The sequence below is a fragment of the Tachypleus tridentatus genome, chromosome 1, assembly GCF_004210375.1.
Source record: "Tachypleus tridentatus isolate NWPU-2018 chromosome 1, ASM421037v1, whole genome shotgun sequence".
Taxonomy (NCBI): Eukaryota; Metazoa; Arthropoda; class Merostomata; order Xiphosura; family Limulidae; genus Tachypleus; species Tachypleus tridentatus.
In genome coordinates, this window is record NC_134825.1 from 116,342,524 (window position 1) to 116,362,275 (window position 19,752).

The 19,752-nt window shown below is 33.2% G+C and overlaps 1 pseudogene across 1 annotated transcript in view; it reads right to left on the reverse strand.

The window, feature by feature from the left end:
* The window catches only part of LOC143222259 (roundabout homolog 1-like), a 199,879-nt pseudogene that overhangs the window by 40,304 nt on the left and 139,823 nt on the right, over nucleotides 1-19,752 (reverse strand). The window contains exons 3-4 of the transcript XR_013012133.1: nucleotides 8,578-8,859; nucleotides 573-711 (exon numbers count right to left, since the gene is read on the reverse strand). The product of XR_013012133.1 is annotated as a roundabout homolog 1-like (transcript). The remainder of the gene's footprint in view (nucleotides 1-572; nucleotides 712-8,577; nucleotides 8,860-19,752) is intronic.

Sequence of the window (19,752 nt, forward strand, 5' to 3'; positions counted from 1 at the left end):
AGGAACGATCATGTTTAGGCTTCCTTTCTTTGTGTGTGTAGCTTTGCATAAAATTCTAAAACACAAAAAATTTCCACACTTGTACATATAGAATTTTTTTTTGAATGATTAATTACTTGTTTAAATATTTAATATGGCAGCTTTTTACGTCATACAATTCTCAACTAAGAATTCTATTTTTGAATTCTAATTACAATTATATAATATACACGCTAAGCCTACGGATTATGTTTCAGTTACCGTACAAACAAAGAATTACGTTTAATTTTTATCCAACATTTTTCTCTTATTAACGAGAAACTTCAAAGAGAAAAATGTTCTTTCTAACTGTTTCAAATATGAGTTTATAGACTGTTATATGCCAAAAACACCGTTTTTTAGTCACTAAAACTCCTATTAAGCAATAGTTAATCCAGATCGAACCACGGCGGGGGAACGGATGTTAATCTGGGGAATGAATTAAGTTTTAAGTTCGACAATATGGAAAATACTCTACTTCCGGGGGATAATTCCCCTCGGTAAACCCCCGAATTCATCACTGTAATCAAGGCAGCTAAAAGTACCATACCAACCTTCCTACAGGCATTTTCCCATCTCTTCTGCGCCAGGTGACTGTGGGAAAAGGGTCCCCATCCACGCGACAGGCAAAGTACACATCCTTATTGGATAATATCAGAACATCTTCTGGTTCCTTGATAAAATATGGCTTTACTGGAACAATGAGAAATCTAATTAAAAGTTGTAGTCGCCACTAAACAAATATTTAATTCACCATGAAGATAACAATCCTAAGAATCGTAGCTTAACAATAATCGATAACATTTGATTTCTATGAATAATTAACACAATAAGGCACACCAAACACGCTCGCCCTTTCAGCCGTTGGGGCATTATAATTTTACGGTCAATTCAAATATTCGTTGGTAAAAGAGTAATCCAAGAGTTGGAGGTGGGTGGTGATGACTAGCTGTCTTTCCTCTAGCCTTACACTGTTAAATTATGGAACGGCTAGCGCAAATAGCTCTCGTGTAGCTTTGCGCGAAATTCCAAACAAACCAAAGTAACATAATAATTAAAGTTTCTTTTCTGTTAAGTGTGTTTGAGTGTAGTCTGAGAGGAAACCGTTGACGTAAATAGGACTGACGAAAGTGTTGCGGGCAATTTGACAGTCAAGGTAATGTCCAAAAACTTAAACAAAACAAACGCATCATGACTTCATGTTATGTATTTGTCTGGGTTGAAGAGTAAAAAGGAATTTATCGATGACCTATGACCCGTACTCACATGACATGTTTGAATGAGTTGGAATAACAAAACGGTTTCCAAAACTTGGGAGATCATTCTATCTACGCCTCTTTAAAAGTTCAAAGTGAGTAATTATTAAATTGCAGAGATAAATACCCTGAATCGTTCTGATTAATTCGATAATTTGAAAAAGGTAACCTAAAAATAGATTAACAATAGTTAAACAATTAAGAAAACAAAGAGACCAATGGAAGTATAGTTGAAGAGGATACGAAATAATAATAAAGAAGACAGATTCTGAGGAAGATAATTATATAAGTTACTTGTTTAGAGGAAAACTTCGATCATCTTAGTGAAAACATGTATTTTATAAGGAACATTTACCAGCTCTGTAGGAACATATCTATTCACAGGGAAGCTTCGGTCATCTCTGTGCAAACATGTCTATTTACAAGAGCATTTATCAGTTTTGTACAAACGTCTTTTATAGAGAATATATTTTTCTATCGTGTTTGTACAACCATGTCTATTTACAAGAAGAACTCTTATTTCTATAAAATCACGTCTGATAACATGTAATATATATCGTTTTTGTGCAAACATACGTGTATGTGTACAGGGAACATCTGCTAACTCTATACAAAAAATCAGAGTATACAAGGAACGAAAAGATAACATCTTTGTACAAACAAATTAGTCTATACAGGGAACGAACACATAACATCTCTGTACAAATATTTTGGTATACACAGAAAACTTCTAAGCACTTTGTACAAACATGTCTGTATATTCAGGAAACATCTGATAACTCTGTACATATATATCTGTATATTCAGGAAACATCTGATAACTCTGTACACATATATCTGTATATACAGGAAACATCTGATAACTCCGTACACATATATATCTGTATATTCAGGAAACATCCGATAACTCTGTACACATATATTTGTATATTCAGGAAACATCCGATAACTCTGTACACATATATTTGTATACACAGGAAACATCTGATAACTCCGTACACATATATCTGTATATACAGGAAACATCTGATAACTCTGTACACATATATTTGTATGTTCAGGAAACATCCGATAACTCTGTACACATATATCTGTATATACAGGAAACATCTGATAACTCTGTACACATATATCTGTATATACAGGAAACATCTGATAACTCTGTACACATATATCTGTATATTCAGGAAACATCTGATAACTCTGTACACATATATCTGTATATACAGGAAACATCTGATAACTCTGTACACATATATCTGTATATTCAGGAAACATCTGATAACTCTGTACACGTATATTTGTATATTCAGGAAACATCCGATAACTCTGTACACATATATTGGTATATTCAGGAAACATCCGATAACTCTGTACACATATATTTGTATATTCAGGAAACATCCGATAACTCTGTACACATATATTGGTATATATACAAGAAACATCTGATAACTCTGTACACATATATCGGTATATACAGGAAACATCTGAGAACTCTGTACACATATATCTGTATATTCAGGAAACATCCGATAACTCTGTACACATATATTTGTATATTCAGGAAACATCCGATAACTCTGTACACATATATTTGTATATACAGGAAACATCCGATAACTCTGTACACATATATCTGTATATTCAGGAAACATCCGATAACTCTGTACACATATATTTGTATATTCAGGAAACATCTGATAACTCTGTACACATATATTTGTATATACAGAAAACATCTGATAACTCTGTACACAAACAAGTTAGAGTTAATAGGGAAAAGTTTGCAGTTCTGTGAGTGTCAGTGAACTAAGAGATGACACAACATTTATTGTAACATTGAATGTATTTTAAGGCGAGGTACGCGTGATCTTTTCTTCTGCATGGTTCCTTCAGAATGACAGTACATATGATAAATGGATATCGTTTCCTCACTACACGTATCTCTAAATGTTTTTGTATGAATACATATACGTCATTAAACAGACATGTCACAAACTGAGGCAGAAATCTGAGAAACATTAATCAACAAAAAACTTCCACTTTCCTTTTGTTAAAATACGTAGTTACAAGATTTTCCTCCATAGTTTTGATTTTCAAAATGTTAACGTTAAGATGTTAAGTAGTTTGTTCGTTTGTTTTGAATTTCACACAAAGCTACTCGAGGGCTATCTGCGCTAGCCGTCCCTAATTTAGCAGTGTAAGACTAGAGGGAAGGCAGCTAGTCATCACCACCCACCGGCAGCTCTTGGGCTACTCTTTTACCAACGAATAGTGGGACTGACCGTCATATTATAACGTCCCCACGGCTGAAAGGGCGAGCATGTTTGGTGTAACGTGGATTCGAATGTTAATCGTAAAGAAATAAACTGAATATGATGTTTAAATCCACTAAGTTCCATAAGGAATAGATAACTAAAAATTTATTTATATTAAAGAAAAAACCTTCCTAAAAATCCCTATTGATCGAGATGGTATCTTTTTTGTTTTCGTTTTTTGTTATTTTTTTTAGTATTGCATTTGGAATTTTCTGTTTGCAACACAATCCAAGAGTTGATCAATCAAACATGTCACATGGATTGTTTTTAACACGTGTCTAACAAGAAACAATTCTAGGGTTAAAGATCCGAAAAATGCTTTGGAAAGGGCTTTGTTTTTGTAATTACAGTTCACGTGTCAAACTCTTGTGCTTTTAAAGAGGGAAGAACAGTCAATATATGGTTTGGGTCGTTAAAAACTGCTTCATAGAAAGAAAAGGTTTCACATGCTTGGTCGTTCGTCATATACGTTTTACATGATTGGTCGTTATATACACGTAATTTTTACAAGATTGGTTGTTATATACACGTAATTTTTACATGATTGGTTGTTATATACACGTAATTTTTACATGATTGGTTGTTATACAGGTAATTTTTCAGTATTTCTCTTTCACGAATTTTAGACATAGTTTTGGACTTATTAAATACACAGTTTAAAAAACAATACTGATTAATCATGGAAATCAGTTCAACGTATATCTCAACACCTGAGCACAGAAACACAGCAGTTCAACGTATTTCTCAACACCTGAGCACAGAAACACAGCAGTCCAACGTATTTCTCAACACCTGAGCACAGAAACACAGCAGTCTAACGTATGTCTCAACTCCTGAGCACAGAAACACAGCAGTTCAACGTATGTCTCAACATCTGAGGACAGAAACACAGCAGTCCAACGTATTTCTCAACACCTGAACACAGAAATACAGCAGTCTAACGTATGTCTCAACACCTGAGCACAGAAACACAGCAGTCCAACGTATGTCTCAACACCACAGCACAGAAACACAGCAGTCCAACGTATGTCTCAACACCTGAGCACAGAAACACAGCAGTCCAACGTATGTCTCAACACCACAGCACAGAAACACAGCAGTCCAACGTATTTCTCAACACCTGAACACAGAAATACAGCAGTCTAACGTGTGTCTCAACACCTGAGGACAGAAACACAGCAGTCCAACGTATTTCTCAACACCTGAGCACAGAAACACAGCAATCCAACGTATTTCTCGACACCTGAGCACAAAAACACAGCAGTCTAACGTATATCTCAACACCTGAGGACAGAAACACAGCAGTCTAACGTATGTCTCAACACCTGAACACAGAAACAAAGCAGTCTAACGTGTGTCTCAACACCTGAGAACAGAAACACAGCAGTCCAACGTATTTCTCAACACCTGAGCACAGAAACACAGCAGTCTAACGTATTTCTCAACACCTGAGCACAGAAACACAGCAATCCAACGTATTTCTCGACACCTGAGCACAAAAACACAGCAGTCTAACGTATATCTCAACACCTGAGGACAGAAACACAGCAGTCTAACGTATGTCTCAACACCTGAACACAGAAACAAAGCAGTCTAACGTATGTCTCAACACCTGAGCACAGAAACACAGCAGTCTAACGTATGGTTCAACAACTGAGGACTGAAACACAGCAGTCCAACGTATTTATCAACACCTGAACACAGAAACAAAGCAGTCTAACGTATGTCTCAACACCTGAGCACAGAAACACAGCAGTCTAACGTATGTCTCAACACCTGAGCACAGAAACACAGCAGTTCAACGTATGTCTCAACATCTGAGGACAGAAATACAGCAGTCTAACGTATGTCTCAACACCTGAACACAAAAACACAGCAGTTCAACGTATGTCTCAACATCTGAGGACAGAAACACAGCAGTCCAATGTATTTCTCAACACCTGAACACAGAAACACAGCAGTCGAACGTATTTCTCAACACCTGAGCACAGAAACACAGCAGTCCAACGTATGTCTCAACACCTGAGCACAGAAACACAGCAGTCCAACGTATGTCTCAACATCTGAGGACAGAAACAAAGCAGTCTAACGTATTTCTCGACACCTGAGCACAGAAACACAGCAGTCTAACGTATATCTCAACACCTGAGCACAGAAACACAGCAGTTCAACGTATGTCTCAACATCTGAGGACAGAAACACAGCAGTCCAACGTATTTCTCAACACCTGAGCACAGAAACACAGCAGTCTAACGTGTGTCTCAACTCCTGAGCACAGAAACACAGCAGTTCAACGTATGTCTCAACATCTGAGGACAGAAACACAGCAGTCCAACGTATTTCTCAACACCTGAACACAGAAATACAGCAGTCTAACGTATGTCTCAACACCTGAGCACAGAAACACAGCAGTCCAACGTATGTCTCAACACCACAGCACAGAAACACAGCAGTCCAACGTATGTCTCAACACCTGAGCACAGAAACACAGCAGTCCAACGTATGTCTCAACACCACAGCACAGAAACACAGCAGTCCAACGTATTTCTCAACACCTGAACACAGAAATACAGCAGTCTAACGTATGTCTCAACACCTGAACACAGAAACACAGCAGTTCAACGTATGTCTCAACATCTGAGGACAGAAACACAGCAGTCCAACGTATTTCTCAACACCTGAACACAGAAATACAGCAGTCTAACGTATGTCTCAACACCTGAGCACAGAAACACAGCAGTCCAACGTATGTCTCAACACCACAGCACAGAAACACAGCAGTCCAACGTATGTCTCAACACCTGAGCACAGAAACACAGCAGTCCAACGTATGTCTCAACACCACAGCACAGAAACACAGCAGTCCAACGTATTTCTCAACACCTGAACACAGAAATACAGCAGTCTAACGTATGTCTCAACACCTGAACACAGAAACACAGCAGTTCAACGTATGTCTCAACATCTGAGGACAGAAACACAGCAGTCCAACGTATTTCTCAACACCTGAACACAGAAACACAGCAGTCCAACGTATTTCTCAACATCTGAGCACAGAAACACAGCAGTCCAACGTATGTCTCAACACCTGAGGACAGAAACACAGCAGTTCAACGTATGTCTCAACACCTGAGGACAGAAACACAGCAGTCCAACGTATTTCTCAACACCTGAACACAGAAACACAGCAGTCTAACGTATGTCTCAACACCTGAGGACAGAAACACAGCAGTCCAACGTATGTCTCAACACCTGAGGACAGAAACAAAGCAGTCTAACGTATGTCTCAACACCTGAACACAGAAACACAGCAGTCTAACGTATGTCTCAACACCTGAGGACAGAAACACAGCAGTCCAACGTATTTCTCAACACCTGAGGACAGAAACAAAGCAGTCTAACGTATGTCTCAACACCTGAATGCCGAAATGTTCATTTTTATTAAACACATCCAGTAGTACTTGTGAATAGACACGATAAAACGTATAATGGGTAAAAACCAAATTAATATGAATAATCCAAACGTACAACGAGATTTGATTTTCATATCCGAAAAAAAGTGAGTTTAAAGATAAAATATAAGAATGTCTGATTTTGTCGTATAAAAAAGTACGTGATATAGTATAAAAAAGTACGTGATATAGTATAAATAAGTACGTGATATAGTATAAATAAGTACGTGATATAGTATAAATAAGTACGTGATATAATATAAATAAGTACGTGATATAGTATAAATAAGTACGTGATATAGTATAAATAAGTACGTGATATAGCCGCCATGTTCTTGAAAACAAAAATGTTTTGGAAAGCTGTAACATCAAAGATGATAAAATATCACGTTCATCTCAAAGTAACAAAATAGAAATCTGGAAAAGAAGATTCCTCATAAACTACGATTCCTTCTTCTTTGAATAGAATTCGTTTCTTTATCTTAGAAGCACAAGCGCTGAGAATCGCAGACCGATGCGATGTTTTTGTTAAATTCGGGCTTAATGAGGCTTAGTAAATACTTTTCAATCGATTTCTGTCTATTGTACAAAATAATCATAGGATTTTCAGTACACGAAATTTAAAACAACAACAAAAGGTTTGGGTAAAGAAAGTACTTATTAAAAACAGTTAAGTGATTCATGGAAGTTCGTTTATTTAGACAATGTAGTTTGTTTTTATTTGTCGCGAAATGAGAATCAATCAACAACAGTGATTTAGTCGTGATTACGTTTATACAAGTACGACAAGTAATACACGTCCCAGATCTTATCAAATACACAGCTGAAATTCCAGTGATAAAAAATACAGCTTTGTGTTACGGTGGTGTTCTTGGGTTTAAGGTAGATATCATTGTAGTTTTCTTGTGTTCACGGTAGATATCATTGTGTTTTAGGTATAATTGTAGTGCTCTTGTGTTTATAGTAGATATCATTGTCGTGCTCTTGTGTTTGGCCCGACATGGCCAAGTGTGTTAAGACGTGCGTCTCGTAATCTGAGGGTCGCGGGTTCGAATGCCGGTCGCGCCAAACATGCTCGCCCTTTCAGCCATGGGAGCTTTATAACGTGACGGTCAATCCCACTGTTCGTTGGTAAAAGAGTAGCCCAAGAGTTGGCGGTGGGTGGTGATGACTAGCTGCCTTCCCTCTAGTCTTACACTGCTAAATTATGGGCGGCTAGTACAGATAACCCTCGAGTAGCTTTGTGTGAAATTCAAAACAAAGCTCTTGTGTTTACGGCAGATATCATTGTAGTGCTCTTTTCTTTATTGTGTCATTATAATGCACCAATCAACAGATGTTTCGGTTTATTTATTTGTGACAAAAAATATATCGATTGATAGTTTCTTTAAATGCATGTTAATAGTTATACTAAATGTATATATTCTAAATAACATTGCTTATTATTATAACACATAAAACTGTTAGAGATGAGGTAGTTTATAAATTAAAATAAATAAATATATACGAGGTTAACACCAAATGTCATACCACGAACTGTCAAGATGGCTGTCGGAGATTTCCGAACGCTCACTATGTTCTGTGCAACGCACGTGTACTCTCCTTCATCGTCCTCTCTCACGTCTTCAATCAGTAAATTTCCAGGGCCTACTAAACGAATACGACCAGCTTCATCATCTACAGGACGGCCATCTTTTTCCCAGGTGACTGTAGGGTCAGGGTGGCCGCGAGGTGGCGTACACTCTAGAGTTACTGTGCTTCCTCTGGCTATTTGCACGTCTTTTGGATTGGTTCTAAAATCATCCCGGAGAACTGAAAACAACGAAAATTATTTACACAACGAAAACTCGTCTCTGTAATAAAGCAGAAGAAACTAAAGAAAATTTGAAGAAAGCAACACGTAGTTTGATGCTTTGTGAGTTAGTTTCGTTTCGACAAATTCATGTTGTTCAGACAAAGTTCTGTTTCCTTTTGGTACAAAATTACCAACTTTCTTGTGATGTGAAATGGTTGGACTAGTTTGTATAGTTTGTATTTTGAATAATTGCAAACGTAAGATATTCAGAAACTTGGACAATTAATCAGAACAGCAGCATCTGAAATGAGAAATACAAAAACAATGATTTTAACTAAGAAACATCATACAACACTAGAGAAGAGAATCTGGTAAACCAACAGTTGGTTTGTTGTTGTTATGTATTACTAACTGTATATAGAAACATGGTAAACCAACAGTTGGATTGTTGTTGTTTTGTATTACTAACTGTATATGTAAACCTGGTAAACCAACATCTGGTTTGTTGTTGTTATGTATTACTAACTGTATATAGAAACATGGTAAACCAACATCTGGTTTGTTGTTGTTTTGTATTACTAACTGTATATGTAAACCTGGTAAACCAACAGTTGGTTTGTTGTTGTTATGTATTACTAACTGTATATAGAAACATGGTAAACCAACAGTTGGATTGTTGTTGTTTTGTATTACTAACTGTATATGTAAACCTGGTAAACCAACATCTGGTTTGTTGTTGTTTTGTATTACTAACTGTATATGTAAACATGGTAAACCAACAGTCGGTTTGTTGTTGTTATGTATTACGAACTGTATACAGAAACATGGTAAATCAACATCTGGTTTGTTGTTGTTTTGTATTACTAACTGTATATAGAAACATGGTAAACCAACATCTGGTTTGTTGTTGTTATGTATTACTAACTGTATATAGAAACATGGTAAACCAACAGTTGTTTTGTTGTTGTTTTGTATTACTAACTGTATATAGAAACATGGTAAACCAACATCTGGTTTGTTGTTGTTTTGTATTACTAACTGTATATGTAAACATGGTAAACCAACAGTCGGTTTGTTGTTGTTACGTATTACGAACTGTATACAGAAACATGGTAAATCAACATCTGGTTTGTTGTTGTTATGTATTACTAACTGTATATAGAAACATGGTAAATCAACATCTGGTTTGTTGTTGTTTTGTATTACTAACTGTATATAGAAACATGGTAAATCAACATCTGGTTTGTTGTTGTTATGTATTACTAACTGTATATAGAAACCTGGTAAACCAACATCTGGTTTGTTGTTGTTTTGTATTACTAACTGTATATAGAAACATGGTAAACCAACAGTTGGTTTGTTGTTGTTTTGTATTACTAACTGTATATAGAAACATGGTAAATCAACATCTGGTTTGTTGTTGTTTTGTATTACTAACTGTATATAGAAACATGGTAAACCAACATCTGGTTTGTTGTTGTTTTGTATTACTAACTGTATATAGAAACCTGGTAAATCAACAGTTGGTTTGTTGTTGTTTTGTATTACTAACTGTATATAGAAACATGGTAAATCAACATCTGGTTTGTTGTTGTTTTGTATTACTAACTGTATATAGAAACATGGTAAATCAACATCTGGTTTGTTGTTGTTATGTATTACTAACTGTATATAGAAACCTGGTAAACCAACATCTGGTTTGTTGTTGTTTTGTATTACTAACTGTATATAGAAACATGGTAAACCAACAGTTGGTTTGTTGTTGTTTTGTATTACTAACTGTATATAGAAACATGGTAAACCAACATCTGGTTTGTTGTTGTTATGTATTACTAACTGTATATAGAAACATGGTAAACCAACATCTGGTTTGTTGTTGTTTTGTATTACTAACTGTATATAGAAACATGGTAAACCAACAGTTGGTTTGTTGTTGTTATGTATTACTAACTGTATATAGAAACATGGTAAACCAACAGTTGGTTTGTTGTTGTTTTGTATTACTAACTGTATATAGAAACCTGGTAAACCAACATCTGGTTTGTTGTTGTTTTGTATTACTAACTGTATATAGAAACATGGTAAACCAACAGTTGTTTTGTTGTTGTTTTGTATTACTAACTGTATATAGAAACATGGTAAACCAACATCTGGTTTGTTGTTGTTTTGTATTACTAACTGTATATAGAAACATGGTAAACCAACAGTTGGTTTGTTGTTGTTTTGTATTACTAACTGTATATAGAAACATGGTAAATCAACATCTGGTTTGTTGTTGTTTTGTATTACTAACTGTATATAGAAACATGGTAAACCAACATCTGGTTTGTTGTTGTTATGTATTACTAACTGTATATAGAAACCTGGTAAACCAACATCTGGTTTGTTGTTGTTTTGTATTACTAACTGTATATAGAAACATGGTAAACCAACAGTTGGTTTGTTGTTGTTTTGTATTACTAACTGTATATAGAAACATGGTAAACCAACATCAGGTTTGTTGTTGTTATGTATTACTAACTGTATATAGAAACATGGTAAACCAACATCTGGTTTGTTGTTGTTTTGTATTACTAACTGTATATAGAAACATGGTAAACCAACAGTTGGTTTGTTGTTGTTATGTATTACTAACTGTATATAGAAACATGGTAAACCAACAGTTGGTTTGTTGTTGTTTTGTATTACTAACTGTATATAGAAACATGGTAAACCAACATCTGGTTTGTTGTTGTTTTGTATTACTAACTGTATATAGAAACATGGTAAACCAACAGTTGTTTTGTTGTTGTTTTGTATTACTAACTGTATATAGAAACATGGTAAACCAACATCTGGTTTGTTGTTGTTTTGTATTACTAACTGTATATAGAAACATGGTAAACCAACAGTTGGTTTGTTGTTGTTATGTATTACTAACTGTATATAGAAACATGGTAAACCAACATCTGGTTTGTTGTTGTTATGTATTACTAACTGTATATAGAAACATGGTAAACCAACAGTTGGTTTGTTGTTGTTTTGTATTACTAACTGTATATAGAAACATGGTAAACCAACATCTGGTTTGTTGTTGTTTTGTATTACTAACTGTATATGGAAACATGGTAAACCAACAGTCGGTTTGTTGTTGTTATGTATTACTAACTGTATATAGAAACATGGTAAACCAACATCTGGTTTGTTGTTGTTATGTATTACTAACTGTATATAGAAACATGGTAAACCAACATCTGGTTTGTTGTTGTTTTGTATTACTAACTGTATATAGAAACATGGTAAACCAACATCTGGTTTGTTGTTGTTATGTATTACTAACTGTATATAGAAACATGGTAAACCAACATCTGGTTTGTTGTTGTTTTGTATTACTAACTGTATATAGAAACATGGTAAACCAACAGTTGGTTTGTTGTTGTTTTGTATTACTAACTGTATATAGAAACATGGTAAACCAACATCTGGTTTGTTGTTGTTTTGTATTACTAACTGTATATAGAAACATGGTAAACCAACATCTGGTTTGTTGTTGTTTTGTATTACTAACTGTATATAGAAACATGGTAAACCAACAGTTGGTTTGTTGTTGTTTTGTATTACTAACTGTATATAGAAACATGGTAAACCAACATCTGGTTTGTTGTTGTTTTGTATTACTAACTGTATATAGAAACATGGTAAACCAACATCTGGTTTGTTGTTGTTATGTATTACTAACTGTATATAGAAACATGGTAAACCAACATCTGGTTTGTTGTTGTTTTGTATTACTAACTGTATATAGAAACATGGTAAACCAACAGTTGTTTTGTTGTTGTTTTGTATTACTAACTGTATATAGAAACATGGTAAACCAACATCTGGTTTGTTGTTGTTTTGTATTACTAACTGTATATAGAAACATGGTAAACCAACATCTGGTTTGTTGTTGTTTTGTATTACTAACTGTATATAGAAACATGGTAAATCAACATCTGGTTTGTTGTTGTTTTGTATTACTAACTGTATATAGAAACATGGTAAATCAACATCTGGTTTGTTGTTGTTATGTATTACTAACTGTATATAGAAACATGGTAAACCAACATCTGGTTTGTTGTTGTTTTGTATTACTAACTGTATATAGAAACATGGTAAACCAACATCTGGTTTGTTGTTGTTTTGTATTACTAACTGTATATAGAAACATGGTAAACCAACATTTGGTTTGTTGTTGTTTTGTATTACTAACTGTATATAGAAACATGGTAAACCAACAGTTGGTTTGTTGTTGTTTTGTATTACTAACTGTATATAGAAACATGGTAAACCAACATCTGGTTTGTTGTTGTTTTGTATTACTAACTGTATATAGAAACATGGTAAACCAACATCTGGTTTGTTGTTGTTTTGTATTACTAACTGTATATAGAAACATGGTAAACCAACAGTTGGTTTGTTGTTGTTTTGTATTACTAACTGTATATAGAAACATGGTAAACCAACATCTGGTTTGTTGTTGTTTTGTATTACTAACTGTATATAGAAACATGGTAAATCCAACATCTGGTTTGTTGTTGTTATGTATTACTAACTGTATATAGAAACATGGTAAACCAACATCTGGTTTGTTGTTGTTTTGTATTACTAACTGTATATAGAAACATGGTAAACCAACATCTGGTTTGTTGTTGTTTTGTATTACTAACTGTATATAGAAACATGGTAAACCAACAGTTGGTTTGTTGTTGTTATGTATTACTAACTGTATATAGAAACATGGTAAACCAACAGTTGGTTTGTTGTTGTTTTGTATTACTAACTGTATATAGAAACATGGTAAACCAACATCTGGTTTGTTGTTGTTTTGTATTACTAACTGTATATAGAAACATGGTAAACCAACATCTGGTTTGTTGTTGTTATGTATTACTAACTGTATATAGAAACATGGTAAACCAACATCTGGTTTGTTGTTGTTTTGTATTACTAACTGTATATAGAAACATGGTAAACCAACATCTGGTTTGTTGTTGTTATGTATTACTAACTGTATATAGAAACATGGTAAACCAACAGTTGGTTTGTTGTTGTTTTGTATTACTAACTGTATATAGAAACATGGTAAACCAACATTTGGTTTGTTGTTGTTTTGTATTACTAACTGTATATAGAAACATGGTAAACCAACATCTGGTTTGTTGTTGTTATGTATTACTAACTGTATATAGAAACATGGTAAACCAACAGTTGGTTTGTTGTTGTTTTGTATTACTAACTGTATATAGAAACATGGTAAACCAACAGTTGGTTTGTTGTTGTTTTGTATTACTAACTGTATATAGAAACATGGTAAACCAACATCTGGTTTGTTGTTGTTTTGTATTACTAACTGTATATAGAAACATGGTAAACCAACATCTGGTTTGTTGTTGTTTTGTATTACTAACTGTATATAGAAACATGGTAAACCAACAGTTGGTTTGTTGTTGTTTTGTATTACTAACTGTATATAGAAACATGGTAAACCAACATCTGGTTTGTTGTTGTTTTGTATTACTAACTGTATATAGAAACATGGTAAACCAACATCTGGTTTGTTGTTGTTTTGTATTACTAACTGTATATAGAAACATGGTAAACCAACAGTTGGTTTGTTGTTGTTTTGTATTACTAACTGTATATAGAAACATGGTAAACCAACATCTGGTTTGTTGTTGTTTTGTATTACTAACTGTATATAGAAACATGGTAAACCAACATCTGGTTTGTTGTTGTTATGTATTACTAACTGTATATAGAAACATGGTAAACCAACAGTTGGTTTGTTGTTGTTTTGTATTACTAACTGTATATAGAAACATGGTAAACCAACATCTGGTTTGTTGTTGTTTTGTATTACTAACTGTATATAGAAACATGGTAAACCAACATCTGGTTTGTTGTTGTTATGTATTACTAACTGTATATAGAAACATGGTAAACCAACATCTGGTTTGTTGTTGTTTTGTATTACTAACTGTATATAGAAACATGGTAAACCAACATCTGGTTTGTTGTTGTTTTGTATTACTAACTGTATATAGAAACATGGTAAACCAACATCTGGTTTGTTGTTGTTATGTATTACTAACTGTATATAGAAACATGGTAAACCAACAGTTGGTTTGTTGTTGTTTTGTATTACTAACTGTATATAGAAACATGGTAAACCAACATCTGGTTTGTTGTTGTTTTGTATTACTAACTGTATATAGAAACATGGTAAACCAACATCTGGTTTGTTGTTGTTTTGTATTACTAACTGTATATAGAAACATGGTAAACCAACAGTTGGTTTGTTGTTGTTTTGTATTACTAACTGTATATAGAAACATGGTAAACCAACATCTGGTTTGTTGTTGTTTTGTATTACTAACTGTATATAGAAACATGGTAAACCAACATCTGGTTTGTTGTTGTTTTGTATTACTAACTGTATATAGAAACATGGTAAACCAACATCTGGTTTGTTGTTGTTATGTATTACTAACTGTATATAGAAACATGGTAAACCAACAGTTGGTTTGTTGTTGTTTTGTATTACTAACTGTATATAGAAACATGGTAAACCAACAGTTGGTTTGTTGTTGTTTTGTATTACTAACTGTATATAGAAACATGGTAAACCAACATCTGGTTTGTTGTTGTTTTGTATTACTAACTGTATATAGAAACATGGTAAACCAACATCGGTTTGTTGTTGTTTTGTATTACTAACTGTATATAGAAACATGGTAAACCAACATCTGGTTTGTTGTTGTTTTGTATTACTAACTGTATATAGAAACATGGTAAACCAACATCTGGTTTGTTGTTGTTATGTATTACTAACTGTATATAGAAACATGGTAAACCAACAGTTGGTTTGTTGTTGTTTTGTATTACTAACTGTATATAGAAACATGGTAAACCAACATCTGGTTTGTTGTTGTTTTGTATTACTAACTGTATATGGAAACATGGTAAACCAACAGTCGGTTTGTTGTTGTTATGTATTACTAACTGTATATAGAAACATGGTAAACCAACATCTGGTTTGTTGTTGTTTTGTATTACTAACTGTATATAGAAACATGGTAAACCAACATCTGGTTTGTTGTTGTTATGTATTACTAACTGTATATAGAAACATGGTAAACCAACAGTTGGTTTGTTGTTGTTTTGTATTACTAACTGTATATAGAAACATGGTAAACCAACAGTTGGTTTGTTGTTGTTTTGTATTACTAACTGTATATAGAAACATGGTAAACCAACATCTGGTTTGTTGTTGTTTTGTATTACTAACTGTATATAGAAACATGGTAAACCAACATCTGGTTTGTTGTTGTTTTGTATTACTAACTGTATATAGAAACATGGTAAACCAACAGTTGGTTTGTTGTTGTTTTGTATTACTAACTGTATATAGAAACATGGTAAACCAACATCTGGTTTGTTGTTGTTTTGTATTACTAACTGTATATAGAAACATGGTAAACCAACATCTGGTTTGTTGTTGTTATGTATTACTAACTGTATATAGAAACATGGTAAACCAACATCTGGTTTGTTGTTGTTTTGTATTACTAACTGTATATAGAAACATGGTAAACCAACAGTTGGTTTGTTGTTGTTTTGTATTACTAACTGTATATAGAAACATGGTAAACCAACATCTGGTTTGTTGTTGTTTTGTATTACTAACTGTATATAGAAACATGGTAAATCAACATCTGGTTTGTTGTTGTTATGTATTACTAACTGTATATAGAAACATGGTAAACCAACAGTTGGTTTGTTGTTGTTTTGTATTACTAACTGTATATAGAAACATGGTAAACCAACATCTGGTTTGTTGTTGTTTTGTATTACTAACTGTATATAGAAACATGGTAAACCAACATCTGGTTTGTTGTTGTTATGTATTACTAACTGTATATAGAAACATGGTAAACCAACATCTGGTTTGTTGTTGTTTTGTATTACTAACTGTATATAGAAACATGGTAAACCAACACTTGGTTTGTTGTTGTTTTGTATTACTAACTGTATATAGAAACATGGTAAACCAACATTTGGTTTGTTGTTGTTATGTATTACTAACTGTATATAGAAACCTGGTAAACCAACAGTTGGTTTGTTGTTGTTTTGTATTACTAACTGTATATAGAAACATGGTAAACCAACATCTGGTTTGTTGTTGTTTTGTATTACTAACTGTATATAGAAACATGGTAAACCAACATCTGGTTTGTTGTTGTTTTGTATTACTAACTGTATATAGAAACATGGTAAACCAACATCTGGTTTGTTGTTGTTATGTATTACTAACTGTATATAGAAACATGGTAAACCAACAGTTGGTTTGTTGTTGTTTTGTATTACTAACTGTATATAGAAACATGGTAAACCAACATCTGGTTTGTTGTTGTTTTGTATTACTAACTGTATATAGAAACATGGTAAACCAACATCTGGTTTGTTGTTGTTTTGTATTACTAACTGTATATAGAAACATGGTAAACCAACATCTGGTTTGTTGTTGTTTTGTATTACTAACTGTATATAGAAACATGGTAAACCAACAGTTGGTTTGTTGTTGTTTTGTATTACTAACTGTATATAGAAACATGGTAAACCAACAGTTGGTTTGTTGTTGTTTTGTATTACTAACTGTATATAGAAACATGGTAAACCAACATCTGGTTTGTTGTTGTTATGTATTACTAACTGTATATAGAAACATGGTAAACCAACAGTTGGTTTGTTGTTGTTTTGTATTACTAACTGTATATAGAAACATGGTAAACCAACATCTGGTTTGTTGTTGTTTTGTATTACTAACTGTATATAGAAACATGGTAAACCAACATCTGGTTTGTTGTTGTTTTGTATTACTAACTGTATATAGAAACATGGTAAACCAACAGTTGGTTTGTTGTTGTTTTGTATTACTAACTGTATATAGAAACATGGTAAACCAACAGTTGGTTTGTTGTTGTTTTGTATTACTAACTGTATATAGAAACATGGTAAACCAACAGTTGGTTTGTTGTTGTTTTGTATTACTAACTGTATATAGAAACATGGTAAACCAACAGTTGGTTTGTTGTTGTTTTGTATTACTAACTGTATATAGAAACATGGTAAACCAACATCTGGTTTGTTGTTGTTATGTATTACTAACTGTATATAGAAACATGGTAAACCAACAGTTGGTTTGTTGTTGTTTTGTATTACTAACTGTATATAGAAACATGGTAAACCAACAGTTGGTTTGTTGTTGTTTTGTATTACTAACTGTATATAGAAACATGGTAAACCAACATCTGGTTTGTTGTTGTTATGTATTACTAACTGTATATAGAAACATGGTAAACCAACAGTTGGTTTGTTGTTGTTTTGTATTACTAACTGTATATAGAAACATGGTAAACCAACAGTTGGTTTGTTGTTGTTTTGTATTACTAACTGTATATAGAAACATGGTAAACCAACATCTGGTTTGTTGTTGTTTTGTATTACTAACTGTATATAGAAACATGGTAAACCAACAGTCTGGTTTGTTGTTGTTATGTATTACTAACTGTATATAGAAACATGGTAAACCAACATCTGGTTTGTTGTTGTTTTGTATTACTAACTGTATATAGAAACATGGTAAACCAACATCTGGTTTGTTGTTGTTTTGTATTACTAACTGTATATAGAAACATGGTAAACCAACATCTGGTTTGTTGTTGTTTTGTATTACTAACTGTATATAGAAACATGGTAAACCAACAGTTGGTTTGTTGTTGTTTTGTATTACTAACTGTATATAGAAACATGGTAAACCAACATCTGGTTTGTTGTTGTTTTGTATTACTAACTGTATATAGAAACATGGTAAACCAACATCTGGTTTGTTGTTGTTTTGTATTACTAACTGTATATAGAAACATGGTAAACCAACATCTGGTTTGTTGTTGTTTTGTATTACTAACTGTATATAGAAACATGGTAAACCAACAGTTGGTTTGTTGTTGTTTTGTATTACTAACTGTATATAGAAACATGGTAAACCAACAGTTGGTTTGTTGTTGTTTTGTATTACTAACTGTATATAGAAACATGGTAAACCAACATCTGGTTTGTTGTTGTTTTGTATTACTAACTGTATATAGAAACATGGTAAACCAACATCTGGTTTGTTGTTGTTTTGTATTACTAACTGTATATAGAAACATGGTAAACCAACATCTGGTTTGTTGTTGTTTTGTATTACTAACTGTATATAGAAACATGGTAAACCAACAGTTGGTTTGTTGTTGTTTTGTATTACTAACTGTATATAGAAACATGGTAAACCAACAGTTGGTTTGTTGTTGTTTTGTATTACTAACTGTATATAGAAACATGGTAAACCAACATCTGGTTTGTTGTTGTTTTGTATTACTAACTGTATATAGAAACATGGTAAACCAACATCTGGTTTGTTGTTGTTTTGTATTACTAACTGTATATAGAAACATGGTAAACCAACAGTTGGTTTGTTGTTGTTTTGTATTACTAACTGTATATAGAAACATGGTAAACCAACAGTTGGTTTGTTGTTGTTTTGTATTACTAACTGTATATAGAAACATGGTAAACCAACATCTGGTTTGTTGTTGTTTTGTATTACTAACTGTATATAGAAACATGGTAAACCAACATCTGGTTTGTTGTTGTTTTGTATTACTAACTGTATATAGAAACATGGTAAACCAACATCTGGTTTGTTGTTGTTTTGTATTACTAACTGTATATAGAAACATGGTAAACCAACATCTTGGTTTGTTGTTGTTTTGTATTACTAACTGTATATAGAAACATGGTAAACCAACAGTTGGTTTGTTGTTGTTTTGTATTACTAACTGTATATA